Below are 11,558 nucleotides of genomic sequence, written 5' to 3'. Positions count from 1 at the left end.
CCACCATTGCCACTGCTGCTGATGCTCCGGATGCTGGCCCGTGCGACCAGGGCAACAACGTGCCCGCGGGTCCAGGGAGTCCCAAGACCCGCTGGCAAAGGGTAAGTAACAGACGGCATTGCCAACTCGGGGGAGGAGGGGGTAGCCAACAAGTATTCATTAAACGTTGGAAACAATTATATGACGGAAACAGTCGCACAGTCGTTTGTCTGCTACACTGTGAATTATCAGCCGCAGCTAACATGAGTGGTGAGTGATATTTAGAATAGATTCCAGGTCGCCTCGTGAATCAATCCGTAGTGTCGAGCACGGTCACAAATGGTAAAACACTTCCCATGACTTCCGGGTATGACGGTTTTTTATTCATCAATGGATTGACAAAGGGCTGTATATTCCTTATTATTTATAATCTTACAACAGACTTAAACACAAGATCATGAGATAGTCAGAGTGTGGAAAGGAGGAAGATGCATAGTTTGTCGTGTAATATGAGTGTGTGTGGTAGAGCTCAGGTTCAAGTTTCATTTTTTAGGTATAGCCCTGTGAGCCATGCGGCTCTTGAGTCGGGTGCAACCGCAACAAACAAAGTATGAAGAGAACATCTAAAAGCGACGACACGCAACAGAAACATCCTTGATAAACCAGCAAATCTTCCAGAAAAAAAACCCACTGTATTACAATGCTGTGTGCAAAAATCCCAGTGTGATGCAAGTCAAACAATAACAACCATAAGACAATTTAGATTAAAGTTATCAGGCCAACTCCGCACTTCCGCAAGAAACATGGCTTAACCATGTTTTCAAAAACACCAAAATAAAGCTGTAAAAACAATCTAACAACAGTAATCAAAGGAACTGCGATTCAAATTTAACAATAAACGATATACATAACATGTACGTAACGGTCAACCTAGTGAATTGAGTCCTTGACATTAGCAGAGGTATCAAGATATACAATTTATTAGAACTATGGCCGTGGTAATAACTATCCATTATTGATGAGGAAGCCAATGAACGACAGGATGGCTGGAATTAATCAATGATCGTCGCAGCAATCAATTAAATTACTTCGTGGTGGGTCCATTGAGCTGGGTTTGGGGCAGGAATTAGGTGACCATAACAAAGAAAATTCTAACGTTTACCAAAAGGTATTTTGAACATCGATGCAATCATCGCTTTGCTTATGTTTCCAATACTGACCACTGTCCGTTTAATCTCTCTCCGCTGTATCCCAGTGTCCCCTAGGAAGCTGTACATGCGGACCATTGGATCGTCGAACTCACAGCAACGCGGTACTTCACAGGAAAACCTGTGTAGACGACAATAAAAAGGAGCAGTTAAAGACTTGCAGGTGCAGCAGCCACGTCAGCAAAAAACAATTAAACTTAAATTCATGCGCATTGGCTACGAACGGACTCTGGAAATTGACATACCAGAGTCCAGGGCGGGGTCGACTCAGGGCACCTGCTTGGGACAGGAGGTGGAAAAGGAGGCGGTCACGGTGCAGTCCCGGAAGAAGAAAGTCCTCTCGGAGTGAGTAAAAGCAAGCGCAGTGAACAATCTGCAGATGAGTTGCCACTGTAGCTGCACAAACGCACAATCAGCAGACACGCGGCTAGCGGAGCGGGATGCTAGCACGGCACAATCAAGGGGCAGGTCGACGCCGCTGTCCAAACGGACGAGCTGGCCGTTGGTCCACTGTGGGATGCCGTGAGCTGGGACAACTCGGACAGCCGTTCCAGCAGCAGTGACAGGGACATGAATGGTGCTGAGAGTGAGCTGGGATTGATGTATCCCTTTTGACACCCAGGCTGTGCTCACCTAAGACAGAGGCGATTTGAGACGTCATCCCGGAATCAGACCAACCCTCCCATTGAGTTTTCATCCGTAGCCCGTCGAGCGAGCGATAATGGTCTGGTTTTCTCAGAGAAGAGAGAAATTGGTGAAGATCTGACATGATCGGCACAATAACGGCTTAAACCCTTGATCAAAAGGGGGTGGTTGGTGAGCCATGACATTGCCAGAAACCCTGGAGTCAGGCCGAAGTGCAAGTTAAGTAACGAGTGATGAACACAACACAGGGATAAACAATCGTGAAAGGGCTGTATGGTTGTGGCATGGTTGTTGTGGATAGTGGAGGTTATTGAGTGGTTGTGGCTAGCTATGGTTCTTTGCTGTAACAATTGCGATAGCCTTTCTCACATTGTAAACACAAATTATGGTGAACATAATTTATTCCACTATAATCAACTGTGATAAATAGTTCATTACGACTAGCTACTTGCCCCTTATTCTGCATTCTATTGCAGAGGTCAGCCTTTTGACATTTTGCCGCTTTTTGTTTCTTGTGTTCACAGCAAGGAAGATGCCACCATGACTGCCGTGAGCACAGCCACCACCACAAATGTCACCGCCGCTGCTCCGGATAATGACCTCGCCACCAGAGCAAGCACGTGCCCACAGCCCAGGGAGTTCCACGACTCGCTGATGAAAAGTAGCAGACGGCATTGCCAACACGGGGGAGGAGGTGGCAGCCAGAATTCAATGATGAAACGTTTTAAACACTTATATGACGGAACAAGTCACACAATTGTTTCTTTGCTGCACTGTGAATTTTCAGCCACGGCTAACATGAGTGGCGAGTGATATTTAGAACAGATCCCAGGTAGCCTTGTGCACCCACCCGGAGTGACAAGAACAGTGACGAATGGTAAAACACTTCCCATGACTTTCATGGCAGGGCGGAGGCATTTTCCACTTAGTAATAGATTGACAAAGGGCTGTATATTTGTTATTATCTCAACACTTAAACACAAGATCATAAGATAGTCAGAGTATGGAAAGAAGGAAGATAAATAGTTTGTCCTCTAATATAATGCGTGTGCATGGTAGAGCTCAGGAAACGGTCAACCTAGTAAATTGAGTCCTTGACATTAGTAGAGGTATCAAGATATTAAATTTATAAGAACTATGGCCGTGGTAATACTATACATTAGTGATGGGGAAGCCAATGAATGACAGGATGGCTGGTCAGAATCAATGAGCATCGCAGCATCAATCAAACAAAGTGCTTCGTGGTGGAACGCATTGAGCAGGGTTGGGGGCAGGAATTCGGTGACCTTACCAATGAAAATTCCAACGTTTACCAAAATAAATTTTGAACATCGATGCAATCATCGCCCTGTCCTCGTGTTTTTAATACTGACCACTGTCCGTTTCATCCCTCTCTGCTGTCTCCCACAGTGTCCCCTCGGAAGCTGCACACGCCGACCTCCAGGTGGACTTCCCAAAGCCACCGACTGTACAAGAGCAGCCGTGCAGTCCTGGAGCAACAGGAGAAGATCAAAGAATATGCACCAGAGCATTGTCATCATCAGCAGCAGCATATTCAGCGCAGCGTTTTGAGACAGCAGTCGGCACAGGAGCCGGCACAGGAGCCAGTCGCAGCGAAGATCCATAAGAAGAAAGGCCTCTGGAAGCGACCTAGGACATTCTTCCGCTGATAAATATAATTTTTCCAGAGACCTGTTCGCATCGGAAATGTAAATGTGATTGGTAAGTATTTTTCGTAATGTATCAAGAGTTAAGATTTTAATGTACATTTTTATTGAGGTACTGCGTGCTGCGAATGACAATACATATTCTGATTCTGACTTACCGCGAGTCCTGATGCTGGCTTTATTGTTGGAAGGGGTGCAATCAGTCAACACAATTCTACACACGGGGCAGGCATGCACACAGACACACAAATACATAGACGAGGCACGCGCGTACAAATACCCGCCATTCGCCACTGAGTGAGGTGATGTCACCACGCCGCCTATGGTAGGCCAGGTGCATTGAGTCCACGTGGAGTGTCGAAGGCTCACTGACAGTGGGTCAAGGGATAGACCCAGGTGCAATGGGTTGACTGAGATGACTGACAGATGCACCTCCTGTGCCCCCTGCTGTTGCCATCTTGCTGTGTTTTAGCCGCCTGGCTCTCCGTTCATCGTAAGCGTCGCTCCTTTTCCCCCTGTTGTTGTTGGAAGGCGACGGCCTCCAACTGCCCAGTGGCATCCTTCACGAGTCTCCATAGAGGCCGATCTTGACACCACTCGTACCAGTCTTTGGCAAGTCAACCCAGCTCCATAACCTCCTGTACCGCATCATTCCATCTCTTCTCTAACCCGTACCACGCCTGTTTAGCCCCCTTTATCCGGTGAATAGATGCCTGGTTAAGCCCATTTTGGATCGTAGGCAAGCAGGCCTGAATGTTTCTAAATCGGCGCAGATGTTCCATTAGAGGGGTCCATGTTTCACAAGCATAGAGAAGGGAGGGCATGACTATGGCTGAAAAGACCCGAAGCTTTGGATGGAGCAACAGATCAGGGTTGTGATAAAATCCACGACCTCCTTGCATAGCAGACGAGGTAGTTGACATGTCGTCACCACAGCTGTCACTGCTAAACACCATTTTACAGTTTTGCTTTTCACGCTGTGAGACATGTTTCATGATTCATGTTATCTTCGCAATCATAATTGTAGCCTGTACGAGTACCTTCCTCCGTAAAACCTAATAAAAGTGGGTGTCACCACGCTACACATGTACCAGGTCTACGCCTTGTTTATTTTACTTAAAATGTAACGTATTCGCGTCAAACTTGTCAAATGTACTAATTCCGTTATGAACGCTTTGTCGCAGAATTTAATCAGGCCAACATTTCTGGTCAACGGTGCCACAAAGTGTTCCATTGGTCCGTTTATTACATCGCGTTTCTGAAAACGTATTTATTGACAGAATTGTCAGAACAGATCATCAGGAAAACATTGTTCAGAAACATTTAATTTACATGCGTTCACAGCGTAGGATTGTGATGAGGGTTCAGCAACTAAAAAGTGTATGGCTCCAAACAGCTCAAGGGGTCCTGGATGCATATGGAAAAAAAATAACAGCAGAGCTGTGCCAAATATCTCAATTCACATCCTGATAACAATTAAAAAGCTCACCATTACAATGGCACTGTGCAAAACAAGTCACAACGTATTTAAGCATTTGTTTCGTGAAACTTTGTACTATTCTGTAAACTGAGTTAATAATAATTTAAATTTATAAAGCGCCCTTAAACAATCGTTCTCAGGGCGCTATGCATGGGAAGCTGGAACATAGTTTAATGTCAACCAAGGAAAAGTGAGAAAGACATTTTAAACAGATGCGTTTTTAGTCCAAATTTGAAATGTTTTGTCTTGGAAGTCCTGATCTCGAAGGAGCAACGAGTTCCAGAGTTTAGGTGCCGCAATTGCCAAGGCACCGTCACCACCCAAGTGTGACGCCTAGACCGTGGGACAATGAGTAATGCACAGTCTGAGAATTTTAATGATCTTGATTCAATGTCTGAAGGAGGTCCTGAATGTGGGGAAGAGAAAGTAAATTTCAACTGCTCCAGCGTATAACGCTTGTAGTCACGTGATGCACCCAAAATAAAATGTATCTGCTCAGGGCCCCCAATGGGCGCACACCGCCGCTTCCCGTTCCACATTCTCAGTACCGTAGTGTGCTCCGGTGTTGGTAGCTTGTAGAGAGCATCGCAAACATGTAGACACACCGGCGTCAGCGAGCAGCACGCTTCCTGGGACCAACACAGATGCAACACCACGTAGGATATGTTAACGACCTCGCCTGGTATACGGGAGGGGGAGGTGGGGAGGGTGGTGATGGGGGGGGGTGGGGAGGGTGGTGGTGGGGAGGGTGGTGGTGGGGGGTGGGTGGTGTAGTTTTACATAGCAGCCCCCCAAACAAACGTTTTTGAGTGTTAAGTCGTTTGAGAGGGAAACGTACGGGCACAGGAGTATTTTTATATGTATATGTCTTTGTTGCGTTATGCAGGAGGGCACACATGAGCCATGCATCCGGATCATAGTCCTTAAATAAGTATATTAATGTTTTCAGACACTTCAGGATGAAGTTAGTTTTACATTAGTGGTATTTAGTAACTTTGAAAAATTGGTGAACAGGTTATGGTGTTTTCCAAAATAAACAGGTGCGTCTTGGTTAAGTGATTTCTGATGAGATTTATTGTAAAGGTACAGTACGGGTTCATGTGTGTTGTGATCAGATAGCTCAGGATAAACGTTATTTACAGGTTGTTTTTAGAGTCCTTGAGGCAGAGAGAATGCCCAGGAATATGTAATGTTAGCATTTCTCTCTGGGGTTGGCCTCATTTACAAACTATTCACGGCTGCACATGTGTACAGTATTAAGCTGCATGAGCGATTTAGCGCGGTTTTTTTAACTCATTGTAATTCTTCTTTTCGTGACTGCAAGGGTCCATACTCTTTGGTTCTTTTGATAAAGTCACGTAGGTAAAAATTAAATACATTAAATAAGATAAATGAAAACTAAATTAAATCACGACGTTTCGGAGGCAACGCAAGCTTCCTTCATCAGGTGACTATACTGAAAGAACCAAAGAGTATAGATAATTGTAATTCTGTCTGTCCACAGTTATGAGAATTGGGGTAGTGTTAGTAGAGTAGTAATGGGAAACGAAAGAGGGTATGAAGAATATATAATAGATGACAGAAATCTGATGAACGATGGACGAATAGAGAGAGATAGGAGGAAGAGAAAGGGAGATGAGGAGGGGATTAAGAGTTAGAAGAGATGATAATGAGGAACAGATTAACTAAACTAGTATTTTTTTTATTTTACCAGCTAAGGCCGACTGAGCTATTAGCTATTTTTTCCAGAATGATACCTCAACGAGGTAGCTTATGTGGAAATGTATAGAAGTCAAATACTCTAAACGCCTGTTTCTAAATGTGGAGGGGAAAACTGGAGAAGAATCCATGCGACCACGGGGAAAGAGACACCGCAAACTCCAAATATACAGCAGCAGGAGTCAGAGTCGGGATCGAACCCATGACCTCCTGTACACCAGGCGAGGTAGTCAACATCTCATAGCCACCGTGGTGATGAGAGACGCAGATTTCAAATATACAGCAGCAGGCGTCAGGGTCGGGATCGAACCCATGACCTCCTGTACTCCAGGCGAGGTAGTCAACATCTCATAGCCACCGTGGTGATGAGAGACGCAGATTTCAAATATACAGCAGCAGGCGTCAGGGTCGGGATCAAACCCATGACCTCCTGTACACCAGGCGAGGTAGTCAACATCTCATAGCCACCGTGGTGATGAGAGACGCAGATTCCAAATATACAGCAGCAGGCGTCAGGGTCGGGATCGAACCCATGACCTCCTGTACACCAGGCGAGGTAGTCAACATCTCATAGCCACCGTGGTGATGAGAGACGCAGATTCCAAATATACGGCAGCAGGCGTCAGGGTCGGGATCGAACCCATGACCTCCTGTACACCAGGCGAGGTAGTCAACATATCATAGTCACCGTGGTAATGAGAGACACAGATTTCAAACATACAGCAGCAGGCGTCAGGGTTGGGATCGAACCCATGACTTCCTGTACACCAGGCGAGGTAGTCAACATCTCATAGCCACCGTAGTGATGAGAGACACAGATTCCAAATATACAGCAGCAGGCGTCAGGGTCGGGAGTTGTTAACACATCGCCACCGTGGTGGGTGGACGGGGACGGCGAGGTGGGCTGCTGGGTGGTGGGAATTTAAGCATTGAAGAAAGTTGTCCAACGTTTCAGCTGCCGCGCCGGGCTACAGAATCGGCCTCTGGATTGTCAGCCCGCGGTGCGCTGCCAACCATTACACGGCGGGAGATTAAAATTCACGCACAAGCAGTTGTACACACACCTGTAATCTGTGGTCCTCCGTCAACTTAAAATAAGTTTCCCCTCGCCTATTCAGTGCATTTATCACGGGGAAAAAAATATCCTTGCGCAAACGATCGCTCTGCTTTGCAGAGTTTAGTAAGGTTATATTTTTTCGTGTGTATGTGATGTGTTCTCCTCGCATTGCACACGTGTTATCATGTTGATGCACGACCTTGCCATTCGGAACTTGACCGTGTATTGCTTTGTGCATGTTTATTTTGTTGTAACCAGGTTTCTGTAACGAGGTCCCCAATAAAAATGGAACATATATTGGCTCAATGAGTTTTACCCGTTGGCAAAATTAAACCAAATCTTGCCTGAATACGGACATGCAAACATTATCCATAATTTTTTTGGGTTCTATCGCGTAAATATGAATGTCGTTAAAGCCGCCTCACCCTACACAGATAATTAGTGAGGTTTGTCACGGAAACAGCAACACCGGTGCGTTTGGTGAGTAAACCCACGACATTTCCACGATAAAAAGACGCACAGGAGCATCAGCGATATCGGCAAAACACAATCACGTTCGAGTGTGTGTGTGTGCATCTGCTTACCTGTCAACCCATACGGTTCGCGCGTATTCTTGTACAGGGACATTGAGTTAAAAAAATGTTGTGTTTCTTCCTTGTGATGAGACCCTTGTGGGATGAACGTTGAGATTTATAATGGCACGGGGTGACCAATAAGGTCTGAATTGCTCTGTAATAAGGTAGGGCACTGATAAGGGATTAACAAATATGCATCTGTAACGATCGTTCAGATCGACTTCGTAGCGAGCGGCCATTGCGAGTCCCCGCCCCCTTCGTTCCGCCCCTCCCCCCCCCGGGTCGGCACTGTCCATTGCGGGGGGGGGTGACCTCGTGGGAGGATGGGGAGATTGACAGGAGGGGGAGGGAGCCCCCCTATTGAGTGGTGGGGGGCCGTCATCTACAGTGGGGGGCCGTCATCTACAGTGGGGGGGGGGGCATCGGGGGATGTCGGCTTCACGCGAGTCTGCTGAGGTGTGTGGTGAGTGATGGTCGTGAGTGTAGTTTTACTTCGGAGCCCCTCAAACAAACGTTTTGAAGTGTTGAGTAGTTCGAGAGAGGGAAACGTACGGGCACAGGAGGACTATTTTTTATATTTATATATCTTTGTTGCGTTATGCAGCTGGGCACACACAAGCCATGCATCCGGGAAATAGTCCTTAAATACGTATATGAATGTTTTTAGAGACTTCAGGATGAAGTTAGTTTTACATGAGTGGTATTTAGTAACTTTGAAAAATTGGTGAACAGGTTATGGTGTTTTCCAAAATAAACAGGTGCGTTATGGTTAAGTGATTTCTGATGAGATTTATTGTAAAGGTACAGTACAGGTTCATGTGTGTTGTGATCAGATTTTAGTTTATCAGATTTTGAGCAGGAGAGATAGCTCAGGATAAACGCTATTTGCAGGTTGTTTTTAGAGTCCTTGAGGCAGAGAGAATGCCCAGGAATATGTAATGTTAGCATTTCTCTCTGGGGTTGGCCTCATTTACAAACTATTCACGGCTGCACGTGTACAGTATTAAGCTGCATGAGCGATTTGGCGCGGTTTTTTAAACTCATTGTAATTCTTCTTGATTTTAAGTTTTCGTGACTGCAAGGATCCATACTCTTTGGTTCTTTCGGCAAAGCCACGTAGGTACAAATTTAATTGATTAAATAAAATTAAACAAAAATGAAAACAACTAAATTAAATCACTACGTTTCGGAGGCAACACCAGCTTCCTTCATCAGGTGACTTTACCGAAAGAACCAAAGAGTATGGATCATTGTAATTCTGTCTGTGGACAGTTATGAGGATTGGGGTAGTGTTAGTAGAGTAGTAATGGGAAACGAAAGAGGGTATAAAGAATATATAATAGATGACAGAAATATGATGAACGATGGACGAATAGAGAGAGATAGGAGGAAGAGAAAGGGAGATGAGGAGGGGATTAAGAGTTAGAAGAGATGATAATGAGGAACAGATTAACTAAACTAGTATTTATTTTATTTTACCAGCTAGGGCCGACTGAGCTCTATCGTTCCGTCCCTCCCCCCGGGTCGGCACTGTCCATTGCGGGGGGGGGGGGGTGACCTCGTGGGAGGATGGGGAGATTGACAGGAGGTGGAGGGAGCTCCCCTATTGAGTGGTGGGGGGCCGTCATCTACAGTGGGGGGGGAGGGCGATTTACGGTGGGGGGCCGTAATCTACAGTGGGGGGAGGGGTGACGACGTGGGAGGATGGGGAGATTGACAGGAGGGGGCCCCCCTAATATACAGCAGCAGGCGTCAGGGTCGGGATCGAACCCACGACCTCCTGCACACCAGGCGAGGTAGTTAACATCTCCTAGCCACCGTGATGATGATGATGAGAGAAGGGGTGATATGGGAGGCTATATAGAGGACTAAGATAGACGGCCAGTAAGATTGGGAGAGTAGCGAGGAGTCGTGACTAGAGGCAGGAGACGACGGGGAAGGCAGAGAGTACACAGTGGACGATGTAAATTGTGATCCACTCGTGAAATGTCCCGTTTAGCCGAAGTCAGTGGCCTCTTTTCAGTCCAGACACTCCCCTTTATGTAAAGTATCAGAAACTATCTAAAGCGAACGAAAGCGTGTATTTGCAAAACAACAAAAAACTATTTTAAAGACATCTATACATCACACCATTATTCTGCACACCGAACAGCCGCTTGGGACGTTAATCTTGCAGCACTAAACAATTCAACGGATATCGTCTTCCTAAGTTTGACTCATTTAGAACATCTATGAAGAGAGCGAAATGTTTTAAATTGTGACTGACAGGCAAAGCTCTTACAACCGTGCTCATTTTAACAACCGTGACATTTACACATACAGTATATTGCAAGTTAGATCGTACCGTTTTGTTGCCAACTGCTTTGCATTGTGGACCCGCGTTCAGCCATTGTGAAGACAAGGCTTAAGAGGTTTTTTTGGGTTAGATCGCGTAAATATTAAACCCGCAACCACCCGACACAGCAAATTAGTAAGGGTTGCAACGTAAACAGAATGTGGCCAATTCGTTACTGGTACAGCACACCGGTGTGTTGGAGAGCAAATACAGAACATTTACAATCCGAGTACGACGTTTCGCCAGTCATTACAACTAGCTTCGTCAGGCGACAGCCAGATCTGTGGAGAAATTCTATTTTGTTATTTAAATAGACGGATAGATGTGATGATATCTTGTGATGTGCAAAGGAGGGGGAGATGAAAACATGAATTATAATGGCTATCCGTTGCCGGTTGGGTTATTCATATGGTAATCAGCGTACATTATGCATGCACATAGTTGCGACTTTAACGCCACATTCATATTTACAAGGTCTAACCCAAAAAAACCTATATTACAGATATTGGCCGCGAAAGCCTACGTGTTAAACCAAAGCTTAATGGAGCATATTCTTGGTTCTTTCGGTAAAGTCACGTAGATGGAAAACAATGAAATAATACAAATATATTTTTGTTTTATTGTGAAATAATAAAAATATTTTTTTATTTTATTGTTTCCCTTCTACGTGACTTTACCGAAAGAACCAAGAATATTAATTCCTGCAGTCGCGAAAGCTTTAAATCAAAACTTAATAGAGCAGTGAGCGGGCAGGATGTAGGGGGCGGGGCCAGCGTGGAGTGGGCGTGGCCTGCGGATGTGAGACGTCATAAATTTAGCACCCGCCCCCCACACGTGATCAAGCTCAACGGTGACGGCAAGCAATCATCACGCGCGCGCTGCTCGTCCACGTT

The 11,558-nt window shown here is 45.6% G+C and overlaps 1 long non-coding RNA gene across 4 annotated transcripts; it reads right to left on the bottom strand.

Moving 5' to 3' along the window:
- Window positions 1-340: 340 nt before the first annotated feature.
- On the bottom strand, window positions 341-10,717 carry LOC142905392 (uncharacterized). 4 transcript variants are annotated; one of them, XR_012929542.1, is made up of 6 exons: window positions 10,675-10,717; window positions 5,528-5,608; window positions 3,658-3,713; window positions 3,206-3,322; window positions 1,433-1,583; window positions 341-1,308 (listed from the first exon to the last, which is right to left on the bottom strand). It is a non-coding gene; the product is annotated as an uncharacterized LOC142905392 (long non-coding RNA). The 4 variants fall into 4 exon arrangements; XR_012929541.1 differs by lacking the exon at window positions 10,675-10,717 and adding an exon at window positions 8,340-8,584; XR_012929543.1 differs by lacking the exon at window positions 10,675-10,717 and adding an exon at window positions 8,340-8,584 and having other exon boundaries at window positions 1,433-1,463.
- Window positions 10,718-11,558: the final 841 nt, after the last annotated feature.

This window comes from Petromyzon marinus, chromosome 53 (assembly GCF_048934315.1).
Source record: "Petromyzon marinus isolate PM22_M1 ecotype Great Lakes invasive population chromosome 53, UKy_Petmar_22M1.pri1.0, whole genome shotgun sequence".
NCBI classification, from domain to species: Eukaryota; Metazoa; Chordata; class Hyperoartia; order Petromyzontiformes; family Petromyzontidae; genus Petromyzon; species Petromyzon marinus.
The sequence above is the reverse complement of the archived record's forward strand: the minus strand, read 5'-3'. Positions and strand labels throughout refer to the sequence as shown.